The following is a 12,316-nucleotide window of genomic DNA, read 5'->3' on the forward strand; positions in this document are numbered from 1 at the left end:
TACCAATAATCCTCTTTCCCGCCTATCCTCCTCATTGACTATAGAAAACCAGGAGGAGCAGGGGAAAACTTCAGTCCAGAGAGATGGGGCAAAGAGTTCAAGGCAAGGGCTCCTACTCGAACACATGCAATGCAATCAAACTTTTACTTTACACAAACACACGCGGAAATGTTATCAGAAGTTAAAACTGAGGTCAACATGGGTGTTTTATCACCTCTCACGGACACTAAGATAATATTCAAAGACCACAGCGCTGAGGCTTCCTGCTGCACATTTACAGACAGGCAAACAACCAAACGGTCAAAAAAAAAACACACGCGCTCCCCCACTCACAACCACGGAAACTCACATGAAAGAAATTCCCCGCAAACTGTGAGAATCAAATCACAGCAACAATATTCTCATGCACTGTGTGATCAATATTTATTTTCCCTTTATGCATTTATTAGTGTGTTCAATTTCACTGGCCAGGAGGGCCTAGTTTATATCAATTATTTGTAAAGCACTGCAGCCACAGGCTCCAAAAAACTTCAATTGAGATGTGGTTTGCAACAAAAGCAAATCTGTTCAGTAATGCAATTACACACCACCACCAAAAGAAATATATGACGTCACATTATTCATTTTCTTCTGCGATATTGGAAAAGCATTTGTAAAAGAAAAACAAAAAAAAAACATATTCAATATTTTGCTAGGTGTTCTGTTTAAGAGGCAAATGCTCAATCTTAATTCACAAATGGTAGTTTTATTACTTTTTATCACAGCCGAAAACAAATTAAAATAACAGTTGTTTTTTTGGTGATATTTTGTTGAAACATTTTTGCTGATAACACAACTATAAGCAATTGAACTAACAAAAAAAGAAGTTTAAAAGGTCGCTGGACATGTTCAAAAATATATATTGCTCTAAAAAGCAAATCAGAGAAGGTAGCCATGAAGCCCAGGCTACCTCCAACAGGACAAGAGTGAGGTGAAGCATACAGTCCCAACGGACCTCTGTGTGCACGGGTGCGTGTTGGTGCGTGTGTGTAAGTTCTGCAGTCATAAAGCCTCACATCACACTCTTGCACCCCGTGGTCGGCAGCTGATTACTCCCACCAAACACATCTATACACTTTATCCCAGCTGTCATAGTGCATACTCATTACCCCCTGCACCAGCCAGCTGACTCCACGCAGCCACACCCGCTTGGACATGGCTCTGGGGCCACACAGGGGATGGCAATAATTCAGAAACTAGAAAAATACATTTAAAATTAGTTTATTCTTCTCTAAAAATCTAAAATCGGCAGTGTTAAAATGTTTGTGCTCACATCACACATTCTAATTCTAGCTGTAAATGCATTTTTTGGCAAAGAAGTGCTTTTTATTCATAAATCTATACATTTAATGAATATTCTACCCATCCTGATGTCTTTTTCTTTAAGTATTGATTGTGATGTCAAATGAGTCAGTTCTATCACTGGTGGAAGAGCCAAATCCTGAAAAAATAGAAAAGCCAAGCAAAACTGAATCTGTGTAGCACCTCTCAAATCAATAAGAGCGCAGAGGAGTAAGGTACTGTGAATAATAAAAAGTTTACAGAGATGAGGGACATATCTATGTCTTCTACAAGCCCCCGTATTGCCCCTTACCCTCAATAAGGCAAATATCTCAACTGTTACAGGTAACTGAGGTGTCTACGAGTGGGTGTGTACAGGGGCCACCATCATTTCTGTGGTGAGAGATGACAACAGTGACACACTTGTGCTTCTGTCACACAGTAGGTGATTCTCCATGGAGACCCAGGTGTCGTGTCTCAGATCTTTTCGGCTTCATAAAAACACAGATTCAACCAGTGCTTCAATCGATGATATACTCCATACGCCTTTACTGTTGCCACACACAATCTTTTTAATGCTGTGCGGACAGCGAAGACAATTTGGAGGAAGAGTTAAAAAAGATACATCGCAGTTATAGTTTATGTTTCAAGCAAAGGGGCAAAACTTGGGGGAAAAAAAATTTATCTTAGAAGAGGGAGAAGAAAAAAAAACTTAGAAGAAATCAGGTTGCCGCTCTCAGCCTTGAGTAAAGCTCGAACCACTTTCAAGCAAAAAAAAATGTTTCTTTTTTGACAGTCTCCGTGCAGTCCTCTCCAAAAAGAGACCTCCAAAGATCGAGAGATGATGCCTGAGAAGGGACGACGAGGACAGACAAAAAAAGATGTTTTTTTTTACTGAAAGACATTTTCTTCACTTTGCAACTTTCAAAATGGAAAAAAAAGAAAAAAGAAACAGACTTCCACTGATTTACAAGAGGAGCTGCTAGGGTCTTTGTGTTTATACAAAGATTGAAACAAAACTTTATTCCTAACTTATGGTGTTAATCACAAATTCAGAAGAATACCAATTATACTCACAAGTGAAGAGAGTAGCATTCAAAACGTAGGTGCAACTAAAATATGTAAACGCAATTAAGCTCAGCACAAACACAGAATTGATTGTAATCAAATCAGGCCGAAAACTTTATTTAAACCAGCATTCCTACCATGGTCTGGAGAGGAAAAAACACAATGCACAACAGTTTCTCATCCTCAGTTGTTTCACTTTCCATGCCTCCCACTGCCGCAAAGTGCAGGGCTTAAACAGGAGCATTTAATTCATTACATCATTATGTCATCTCATACTAATCTGCGCAGTGACCTCCACTGCTTTGACATGCAAATGGATTAGAAAAACGTCTGGGGAGGTAAAGGGGAGGAGGGATGGGGCAAAACAGCAATCATCACGTCTTGTCAATGGGGTGAAAATATGCCCTGAAGCTGCTCTCCCATTTATTCCCCTCCTCTTTCTCTTTAACTGTATTTTACTATCTGTTTTTCCCTCCACTTCTCCCCTCCCCAGTTCTCCGCTTTTCTTTCTGTATCTTTGTCGGTGAATGCCCTAAACAAAGCAGCGGCAAGATCACACCAAACACTGGCAATCTGTTGAGGATCAGGCTCCCTATGGAGAACACATAAACAGTAAAGCGTGTGGCACACGCTCACGTCGAGCCTCCTCCCATTTACACATGCCCCTCATCTGCATATTCACCAAAAAGGCCCCTCTGGCTTTCCCTTTATCAGCAAACCCCTCCCCATGGCCTCATCAGCACACGCCGCTTTGACTAAGGAAAAGCAAGCAGGCTGGCGACGCGTGCTGGCTGGGACCACACATGCACATCCAGATGATACACAAATACACACAAACGAACAAAATCAATTTTTGCTCATGCCGTATACAAATGTGCAACGGCAGAGTAAACAGAAATCAGAAAGAGAGTTAGTGAGATCTGGTGATGTGAGCGCTGGCCATGCTCATCTAATTTCCACCCCTCCTTCCTTCCCTCCCTCCCCCCCTCCTCCTCTCCTCTCGTCTCTCTCTCCTCTCATCATCAGGTACCTGGTGACGAGCGGCCCGTGATAATCCACAGCCTCTAACCAATCAATCAGCAGCATCATAATCAGCAGCATAGAGAGGGAGAGAAAGAAAGAAGCCCATAACTTACCCTGGGTCGCCTCCAGTCTGCTCAGCACAAGTAGAGGTCTGGTCAGAGCTCTGGCTGCAGCTATTGGGACTAGTTCACCAGATATATGAGAAATATTCTGATTCTGCCCTTTAACTTTACTTTAAAAAATCAAAACTGATACATTTTTCTGCATCATAAACATGAAACCAACATATAAAGCTCTCCCCCTCCCATTTCTTATTTCAGTCTGATTCTCACTCTACCTCTCTTCTTCCCTCACTCCCTTCCTGTCACTCCCTCTCCCTATTTCCCTCTCTCCTCCCTAAGTGTCTGTCTGTTGCAACAGTGTGGACACATATACACACTCTATATAGTGAAGATATATATTACGAGGCATGCATCTCTGTGCAGAGGACAGAAAGGGCTCTGCTGTGGTATCCTGCAGATCTGCTGGACTCTGTGTATCTGTATGAGTTGGGGGGGGGGGGGGGGGGTGTGATGATGGTAGGAGGGAGTAGAGAAGGAGGGTCAAAGCTAAATGTTCTACAGAGAACAGGGGGACAGAATTCCCCCCTTTTTTCTTTTTCTTTTTTAAATCAAACACATACTCCCTCCCCCCTCTTTCCCTTTTATTCACCCCACCCAAACCCATCTTACCCCCACCCTGTGCCAAATTTCCGCTCACAGGCATTCCCTCTCCAGACATCAGCATCCTTTGAGGGGGTTAGCTGTCTCTAGTAAGAGGAAGAGTTAACGCCGCCTAGCAGCCTTGTACATTTTGCCTTGAGGGTGAGATAGCTGAAAAGCCATGTGCTATCATCATTTTTTAGGTGTGCAGGAAAAGTAAAGACAAGAAAAACATACTGGTTTTACACAGCTCCCTGAAAGATCTGATGCTGAATTTAGCATAGGATTACACAAAAAACCTCTCCTCTGAACCTCTGAGCAGAACCCCCATTTCTACCCACTCTGTGATTCTTCTCCTCCCCCACACCAAAGAACAAGGTGTAGAAACTCCACACAACCTGCAGCTATTGCATGGTGCCTAAGTTTAGCTCTACAATACAGCTCAACCAAACAGGCTCAGAGAGAACGAAACGCTGCAACATTGTAACTGTTCAAGCACTCTCTCTGTGGAGAAATTCCTAAAAGAGCCCACATGTGCTGAGTATTTCTGTATCCCTGTTTGTGCAAAGAGCTGTGTCTGCCTGTCCTGTTGTATAAGGGTGTCAGGAGAAAATACTCAAGGGTCCATGGTCAGGAGCAACATTATACACATGGACGGCCCCGCTGGCCTTAAGCACACAGGAGCAGGGTGCTGGCCAAGTACTGTAGCACTGTGCTGGGAAGGAAAAACAAAGCCCAAAAGAAATATAATGATGCCCCCTATCATACTCCCAAGGACTCGTGGGGATCCATGTCTTGGTTATATTAAGGTAGCGGAGAAAGAGTGAGGGGAGGGTTAGAGTAAAGAGGAAGGGGGAGAAAGGGTCTGTTGGTACTCTCAGAGGCCCATCATGTGCTCTGTATTGTTTTATTCATTTTTGCATTTTTGCATCTGCAGCTCACAAACCCCTCAACCCCTCCAACAAGTCCTCACTGCCAGTGCAAAAAAATACACAAACATTCACCCTAACAAATAGTGCCAACCGACGGAATCTCCCTGATGTTTTTGTCTTCCAGTCCAACCCGAGTGGATTAATCTGCCTTGTTTTCCCCTAAAACTACAGGAGGGTGGGTACGGGTGACTTCGATACAACCTTGCGCCGCCACTCAGACCAGATAGAAAACTAACACACAGAGCAGACGCAATAGACAACCCCACAGGTTGTCATTACATCATTACAATAGATGGCTGGCCTACACAGAGTGGATATCCTTATGAAACTCCAGAGATGAAACAACAGAGGAGTAGAGTTGCTAAAGTGCGCTGATGTACCTCGGTAGATGAGGAGCCTCCATGTTTTCAATGAGGAGAGACAGAGAATTTACGCAACATGGCAGCACTGTGTTGTAATGCATCAACCCTACTGAGAGCAGCACTGTCACTACCACTCTTCATCATCAGCAGGAGCAAAACACCAGCCATGCATTGTCTTTGGGGCAAATAAATGTGTGTGTTTGTGAGCGTGCAGTGTTGCGCGAGTACATTCACATCGGTGTGTTTATGTGCGCACGCATATACTGTGTTCATGTATGTGAAAGTGTGTATATGTGTCCGCCTCCACGGCATCCATATTAAACAGTTTTGGAGGTGACTGTGCTTCCCTGGATGTCATGAATATAAGAGAAAGCATCCATCTTTGTGGAATACAATTTCACAGGTAGTGACAGTAAAACTGACTCTACTCTCTGTTTGCCGACACTCAGACAGAAAGAAGCATTGGATGGAGAAAGAAAGGATAGTGAAACTTAGACACAGACAGACGAGGCTACGAGACATCTCCTGATTTTCAGCACGCTGTTAGATTTTCCAGCTGCATCCCATATTGAACTTAGGCTGTTATGTTCTCAATGGTCAAATTCCACTAAAGGCTAACCGTGCTGATTGATTCAGCTTTATTCAACGCATGCTGACTTTATTCAAGATACAGTTTCTGTGAAATGGGCCTGATATCTATTCCAAATTCATCAGGGAGACAGACATTAGGTCACTTTTCAAACTTGATCCGATCCCTAAGTAATTACAGTTTAAGAGATGCAAAGTCAGAGCAAAGACATTGAAGAAATGTTTGAAGCCGAGAAAAGTATATTTGTTAAAAAAAAATACTGCTTCATATCACATCTTTAAGCAAAGAAATGTTATGACTAACTGACCTCATTCTAGAAGAACAATTTCTAAAAGAATGATCCTACATGACACATGGCACCTTTTTCAAATTAAATTGTTATTAAAGAACACAGCTTACATAAATTATCCACATTTCACTTTTAAACTGTGTGAGAGGCATCATCTTTAATTAATTACCTGATAAAAACACACGCATGTCTTCATTTACAGTGATTTTTCATTAATGATGTGAAAGTGGAATTGCAGGTGGGAATTTGCGCAATTATACCTGGTGTATCACTGGGTATAATTAATCTCATTAACTAATCAAGGGGAATTCTTCCTGTCTTACAGGAAAAAAGTCACAGTATTTAACACTAAGCTAATTATCTTAATCATGTACAGGATAATGAAGTAATTAGGGCAATTAAATCACAATTAAAACCTAAAGTGATTATGACATTCATGAAGACATCTATGGGCTGGGAGGAAGGGACATAAAATGAGCTTTATATTACCTCTGGAAAAAAAAAAACAGAAAACATTGTGGACAACGCAAAAAGCAACAAGAATAGAATTAGTTGAGGAGAATAGTGTATGACTAATGGTAAATGACAGATGTCTGAGAGGCTGTCACTCTTTTTTTGAAGATGGAGGGAGATACCCCTTTTGTCACAGCCAATCATTCCAGCCTTGAACATAAGCAGGAAAAACAATGTCAAGTTCAGGTTGAAAGAACAAAGAGTGTAGAAGGTGGAAAAAAAATAAAAAAAATCTGCACCAAAAGAAACATGGCTCACATATGAAAACAACCACAGCTGAGCTGACAAGCAGAGCCCAGATGCAGAGGGGAAAGCCCGTGATATGGCGCTCCTGCCATCTGAGAATCGAACCAGGAGGAAACATTACAGTACACACTCCGCTCGCTTGTTTTCTGCTCCCTTTACCAGCATTCACAAGAAAACATGCTTTTCCCGTTACCAAACTCCTGCATGTCCTACAAAATATTGTGCCAGGAAAAAAACTGAAGTCCGCGCAAAGAAGTGTCTTTGTCAAGCGTACACAGTGTTCCAGTTTTTGCCTGCTCAGTCAAATCACCTCAACTCGATGCACATTTTATTCACAGATGCCGACATTTTACTGCCATGTTTCATTTCAGACCTCCGTTTCTGTTTTTACTTGCGTGTGTGTGTGTTATGTGTGTCTAAATCTTAACATTGGGGAGACAGCGATATTGCTCGTGTGTGTGTGTGTTTATGTTATTCTTTTGCTTGCTTTGTGACTCCCTTTCTGACCATTGCATTCGCTTCAGCAGCCATCTCCAGGAGTCGCCACACGCTCCATGGACATGAGTTGATGAAAAACATGAGTGACAAGATTCATGGCTATCAGAGCAGCTGATGAAAATGGTAAGGCGAGAGGAGGATTCAAGGAAAAGAAAAAAGAAAAAAAACTGCCTTTTTTTTATTTCTATTCAAAGAGATGAGGAATACAGATATGTCAGGAGACTGAGAGAGAAGAAAAGATAAATAAACACACTACCCCCTCTTGTCCCTATAACCCAGCCATGTGAGGGTGTGCACTGAATTTTGATTTTGATATAAAATACAATAAATACCATTTTTAAATGATTATTTTGCATTTACACACAGGATTAAAATTTTAATTATATCAGGATATGACAATTTCCTGCAAAAGTATTTATTTACTTTTACCTGCAGCAGTGTTCATTTCATATATCTTATTTGTGCATATTAAATAGAGTAATGAAGTGAATAGAAGGCAATAAATACAATAATGCAAAATATTCTAGAACTGATTTTCAAATCAAATAAAGGAAAAGTGCATAAAAGGAATATAAAAAAACAAACAAGGATCATTGTGTAATGATTGAGACAAAGCAATTTGTCCTTAAGCCTTTTCTACCGGATTATTTTGTTGGGGTTTTATTTTTTCTTAAGCACTATGTGCAGCACAGCAACGATTCCATAATGCTCGATTGTGCAGACATGCGAGGGATTTGGTGTGTTCGGGCTGTGACTTCTGCGGTCCGGCCAGTGCTAAAGCGTAACAGCCTCTTTCCCTTTCAGCTCCCTCAGCGGGGTCAAATGATTCCTAACAGATGCAACTGTACATAAAATACAGCAGAACACTTGACTAGGGGAAAGTGCCTCAGTTAGGTATGAATAAACATTGAGGGCAAAAAAACCAAACTTCAAAAATGCATGTTTTAAAAAAGAAAACGGACTAAAGATGTTAAAATTTCATCCAATTTTTTTTTTGGATTTGTTACAAAACAGGTCATTTTTTTTTTTAAATCAAAATATTAAGTTGTAAACTATATGCCATTGATAGACATTTTTCCAAATCATATTTAAGAAAAAACATACATACACAAATGCATATGTATTTTAGCATGTCGATGGATATTAAATCATTTGTGGATTTCTTTTTAACTTGCAGATTTAAATCAAATCTAAAATCATTGTAGACATTTTATTATACAAATCAATGAGCTTGGAAGAACAGTTTTATGCTCAGGCAAAATAAAAGCAATGGAAAACTTGAGATAACCTGCCGTTTCACCCCATCGTCAAAAAGGGTAAAAACGGCAGACGTCACAACACCTGTCTTCAGCAAGGGGCGAGGGGCTCCAGGGACAGAGCGAGGAAATGGTTGCTGTGTTTGTTTGAGCAGAGGTTAGTGAAGGGGCAGGCTGGATTCTGCTGTGGCCCAGATTTTCTCCAGTCCCTTTTGTCCGATCACTCCATGTTTGAGTGGCTTTATAGAGAAATTGCTTTTATTGTGTCCACTCAGGAAAACCAAAAGCAAAAACAACTCCAGCATCCAGTGTAGAGACAATACTCACAAAAGCACTGAGGAAATCATTTCCCAACCTAGAATTGTGTCAACAACATGCTGTATATTTTTATTCTGCTGTTCTAAATAATATCTTAATGATTTAATATGGCACCACATGTTGCTCCTTCCAATAAAACTTTCTTAATGCGTGATGGAGGTGTTTGACAGCTAACATGATGGTGCCGAAGCAAGACAACGGATCATCTGACATCCTGGATATGAAGACAAATAAAACATTTCTGTCCACTGATCACAGAGGGAAAACTAGCTACAAATTCTCATGTGAGGGCTAGAATATACACGGCAAAAGCTGGAACTGCTGCAGCCACAATGCACAGTAAACTAAGCAGTGGCGATCCCTTCCTCACCTACTGTTTGGAAAGTAGTCACAGCTAAGGAACACCCCAAAAATATTCTTAGACACAGCAATACTGATGAAGATTAATCTAAAAAAAATAAATAAATGAAAAATAAATAGTTAAATGTGTTTCTGTGAACAAAAGAAGGAACAATAATGCAAATTAAATATGCACATTTAACATATTTACTAAGCACATGTGATGTGCAAGGGGTCAGTCTGAAGAAGATAATCACTTATCTATCCCTTTGAGACCTCCTCAATCTAAAAGACTTCAACATGTGGAAAACAGAAAAGGCACCTGGAAATGTTTGCATCCAAACAGAATTATGGGTTCTACTGGCTTACACAGGCAGTTTCATCTCTCAGCTACAATCTACCAAAAGAGCAGCTTGCAGGATAAAAATGAAGAAAAAAAAAACTGAGCATGGCAGGTCGAGCCAAATTCATTGAGTGCAATTCTTTAAACCCTCAGAAAGCTTAAAACACCAAGACGTATGAAATAAAAGAGAGGAAAAAAAGGTGATATTGTCATTTCTGTATGCATTACATTTTCTTAAATAGTATATAAAATCATTGTGAAATCTAGGTTCAAGGCACTCAGACTCCTCATATACAGACAAAATAGGGACATAAAACTGAGGCATTATCATTCACATTATTATACACAACATTTCCTATCCCCCTCTCTTGGATGAGCAATTTCAATGGCTCTTCTTCCATGCCAAGAGCATTTGTGAACATAAATGATAACAGAGGCTTTTACAATTTCTGTTCACTGTTCCTTGTTTTCTGGCTTTAACAAAACCATAAAGCCCTCCATCTGTATGTGTTAAATGAAGTGTGCAGCTACCACATGAGGATATGTGCATGCACACCTACTTGCACATGTGCATGTCTGAGTGCGTGCATGTGCATGGTCGCTCACACATGTTTGAATATATGCTGGGGAAGTGACAGACTAAAGCTGCAGGATGGGGGAGGACACAATATGATATTTTTTCATGATGCTGTATTTTCCTTTTTTGTCCTTCTCTCCCTTTTTTTTCTTTTTTTTTTGTGAAGTGAACTGACGCCATTTCATCACGGACATCACAAACCCCAAGGAGACAGCCCAAGAGAGATGCAAGATGCAGAAGAATCGCAACTTCACCAAAAAATGAAATGAGAAATCAGGGAGGTGCAGAGAGAATGAAGAATGAAGACAGGAGGGAAAGAGAGGATCAGAACTTGACAGAGAGACAGAAAATGATATAGGCGTGCACCTCTCTTATTGATGCCAATCCGCCAGTCAATGAATCTAAAAAAAAAAAACCTGTGTTGTTACAGTGCCAGCATCATCCACTATCCTGTGTCCTTTTCAGAAAGCATATTAGCCCAAGTCAGAAGATTAGATGCACACTTCCGCTCGTCTGCAACAAAAATAGACATTTACATCCTTTTAATTTGCTGACTCTCCGGTATTCATAAACCATCCCACAAACAATTCATGTCTAATTGGTCAGTTGTTGCAATGGTCATTTTATTTGTTGATGTTCTTGTGCATCTGTTAATGTCCGAGGGAAGTTAGGGTAAAGATGTCAACTGAGCATAGGGCAATCCTTGGGCTTATTATGTCAAGCAATAAAAATTTATTTTATATTCATCAGAGTGGTTATTCTCTGCAGGGGGCTCATGGCGCTACCTATCCCTCTCCCCCTTTTCTCTTTGATTTGGCTCATTTGAGTAGTGCGGTCCCCGGCAGCTTGTTAGAACTGCCACCTCGCTGACTCTGCCCCATGGATGGAGAGCGAGGGAGAGATGGGGGAGATGGCAGAGATGGAAGGGGTGCTCAGAGGGGTGCTGTGGGAGAGGTGGGGGTGGGGTTGTGCAGGATGATAGGTAAGGGAGGCCTACCCCAAAGCACTTTCACAAGTCACGGGTGAGCAAGCAAGGTTCAGTGAGTGGAAACCAAGAAAACCTGAACATGGCACACCATCTATTGGCCAGGCATGGGTACTGCCACCTCACTCCTACTTGGGAAGAGTTTAGGGAGAGCATTCCTTTCACCTAAAAAGTCAATAACAGACTATGTCTACTGCTGAGACTGTTTTCAAAGTGAAACAGTCCACTTCCTGCAAACTATCAGAGCAGCAAACTTTGTCACAAGAAAAGAACTTCACTTGCAATAATTCTGACCAGATTTACCATAAAAGCTATTATTTTGCGCATACGAAGCACTTTACCATAAAACAGAAATTATGATGTGTGAGGGAAAATGATTGAGAATCACGTGACATTCAGAAAAGAATTAGTCTTTTTTTATTATCACGGACGAGGTGTGGAAAAAAATACCTTTAGGCCAAGGGACAAGAGACTTGACTGCTCAAATTACCCATAATGACTCACATATGTAACCCGGGCCTTAGTTTAATTTAACTATACATGCAGATGACAAATGAAAAAAATCTGAATAGCTGAGTAAAGTAACACAACAAATGGAGAAGGGCACATTACATGGTTAATTAAGCATTTAACTCCCTGTCATGCTCTGCTGGCATGTTAAAACAGCAAACCCTCCAGCTGAAATGGTCATATCTGTCATTTATTAATCCTCTTAACTACATCTGATTATTCCGTGCCGTAAAGTACCCTACAAGCAGGATGAGAGAAATACACCTGATAGAAGTGTTTTGACAACGGATGTCATCGTGAGCTCCATTGATAGGAAAAAGGTTGTTCATGAAGCAGCCAACCATGTGCATTTGTGAGACCTGAGATCAAAACCAACATACGTTCCTTTTTTAAAAAAGAAACATTCATTTTGGTACAATTAGAAAATCATCATGGTTTGAGTTAAAA

General features: G+C 40.8%; 1 protein-coding gene across 1 annotated transcript in view; it reads left to right on the forward strand.

Annotated features, from left to right (window-relative positions):
* hnf4b (hepatic nuclear factor 4, beta) overlaps nucleotides 1-12,316 on the forward strand; it is a 91,740-nt gene that overhangs the window by 25,860 nt on the left and 53,564 nt on the right. The window lies entirely within an intron of this gene.

Source organism: Odontesthes bonariensis, chromosome 1, assembly GCF_027942865.1.
Source record: "Odontesthes bonariensis isolate fOdoBon6 chromosome 1, fOdoBon6.hap1, whole genome shotgun sequence".
NCBI lineage: Eukaryota > Metazoa > Chordata > Actinopteri > Atheriniformes > Atherinopsidae > Odontesthes > Odontesthes bonariensis.